Genomic DNA, 2,341 nt, shown 5'->3' with positions numbered 1-2,341 from the left:
TGTTCACTCTGGCAAGTGGGTCGGTAACCAAAGGTCACAGATTTAAAATATTTGCTAAAAGAACTAGAGGGGAAATGAGGGGAATTTTTTTCATAGAGGGTTGTTAAGATCTGGAACGCACCATCTGAAAGGATGCTGGAATCAGGTTCCACAGGAACTTTCAAACAGTAATTGGATGAGTCCTTAAAGAGGACTAGTTTGCAGAGTTCTGGGGATAAAGCTGGGGTGTGGGACTAAATTGGACAGCTCTTTCAAAGACACGATGGGCCGAATCACCTCCTTCTGTGCTGTTAGATTCTATGATCAGTGTGAAGTCGCTGGTGTCTCTTCAACTCCCCGGAGCTTTTAAAGCTCTTCCCACAGTCAGAACATTTAAAGGGCCTCTCGTCAGTGTGAACTCGCTGATGTGTCAGCAGGTTGGATGACTGAGTGAATCCCTTCCCACACACGGAGCAGGTGAACGGTCTCTCCCCAGTGTGAACTCGCCGATGTGCCAGCAGGTTGGATGAATCAGCGAATCCCTTCCCACACACAGAGCAGCTGAACGGCCTCTCCCCAGTGTGTAGGTGTTGGTGTTTCTTGAGATCCCCGGAGCTTTTAAAACTCTTCCCACACTCAGAACATTGCAAGAGTCTCTCCCCAGTGTGAACTCGCTGGTGTCCCTTCAGCTCCCCAGAGCTTTTAAAACTCTTCCCACAGTCAGAACATTTAAAGGGCCTCTCGTCAGTGTGAACTCGCTGATGTATCAGCAGGTTGGATGACTGAGTGAATCCCTTCCCACACACACAGCAAGTGAACTGTCTCTCCCCAGTGTGAACTCGCTGATGTGTCAGCAGGTTGGATGACTGAGTGAATCCCTTCCCACACACGGAGCAGGTTAACGGCCTCTCCCCAGTGTGTAGGTGTTGGTGTTTCTTGAGCTCCCCGGAGCTTTAAAAACTCTTCCCACACTCAGAACATAGCAAGAGTCTCTCCCCAGTGTGAACTCGCTGGTGTCCCTTCAGCTCCCCAGAGCTTTTAAAGCTCTTCCCACAGTCAGAACATTGAAAGGGTCTCTCGTCAGTGTGAACTCGCTGGTGCACCAGCACGCTGGAGGGCCGAGCGAATCCCTTCCCACACACGGAGCAGGTGAACGGCCTCTCCCCAGTGTGTAGGTGTTGGTGTATCTTCAAATACCTGGAGCTTTTAAAGCTCATCCCACAGTCAGAACATTTAAAGGGTCTCTCGTCAGTGTGAACTCGCTGATGTACCAGCAGGTAGGATGAATCAGTGAATCCCTTCCCACACACAGAGCAGGTGAACGACGTCTCCCCAGTGTGAACTCGCTGATGCACCAGCACGTGGGATGAATTAGTGAATCCCTTCCCACACACGGAGCAGGTGAATGGCCTCTCCCCAGTGTGTAGGAGCCAGTGTCTATTCAGCTCCTGGGGGCTTTTAAAGCTCTTCCCACAGTCAGAACATTTAAAGGGTCTCTCGTCAGTGTGAATAAGTTGGTGTCGCTTTAGTTCCCCAGGGCTTTTAAAGCTCTTCCCACAGTTAGGACACTGAAATGGTCTCTCATCAGTGTGAACAAGCTGGTGTCCCTTCATTTCCCTGGGGCTTTTAAAGCTCGTCCCACAGTCAGAACATTGAAATGGTCTCTCATCAGTGTGAACAAGCTGGTGTCCCTTCAGATACCGAGCGCTTTTAAAGCTCTTCCCACAGTCAGAACATTGAAATGGTCTCTCATCAGTGTGGACAAGTTGGTGTAGCTTTAGTTCCCCGGGGCTTTTAAAGCTCTTCCCACAGTCAGAACATTGAAATGGTCTCTCCTCAGTGTGATCTCCCTGGTGTGCTTGCAGGTGGGATGAACAAACAAATCCCTTTCCACACACGGAGCAGGTGAACAGACTGTCCCTGGTGTGACTGCGCCATTGAACTTCCAATGCTGACGGGGAACTGAAGCCCTTCCCGCCATCCCCGCCTTTACCCAGTTTCTCCCCGGTGTGACGGTGCACGTGTCTCACCAGGTCAGGCGATCGGCTGAATCCACGTCCACACACTGAACACGTGTGCGGTTTGTCTGCGTTGCAATCGCTGCTCTCTCCTTCCATGTGCAAAGGCCGATGATATTCAGGTCCTGATGAATCCAGCGACTCTGTCAGACCTTGACGTGGTGTTTGGTCTGAGCTTCCCGCCTGTAACTGCTCCACTTCTATAACCCTGTAAATTGAGATCAGAAAAGGATCAGAGGCAAACTGTTGTTCAACTTTTCCCTTTCCGAACCGAGGGGCAGTGAAGCCAATTTTCAGGCCCCAGCTGCTGCACAAGTTGGTTGAAAGGATCAGCAGTAATGGCG

General features: G+C 50.7%; 1 pseudogene; it reads right to left on the bottom strand.

The window, feature by feature from the left end:
- Window positions 1-290: 290 nt before the first annotated feature.
- LOC147093332 (uncharacterized) lies at window positions 291-1,709 on the bottom strand (annotated as a pseudogene).
- Window positions 1,710-2,341: the final 632 nt, after the last annotated feature.

This window comes from Somniosus microcephalus, unplaced genomic scaffold, assembly GCF_052327205.1.
Source record: "Somniosus microcephalus isolate GS21.2 unplaced genomic scaffold, FLI_Smic_1.0 unresolved_chr1, whole genome shotgun sequence".
NCBI classification, from domain to species: Eukaryota; Metazoa; Chordata; class Chondrichthyes; order Squaliformes; family Somniosidae; genus Somniosus; species Somniosus microcephalus.
Note: the sequence above shows the minus strand (reverse complement) of the source record. Positions and strands in the feature narration are given on the sequence as shown.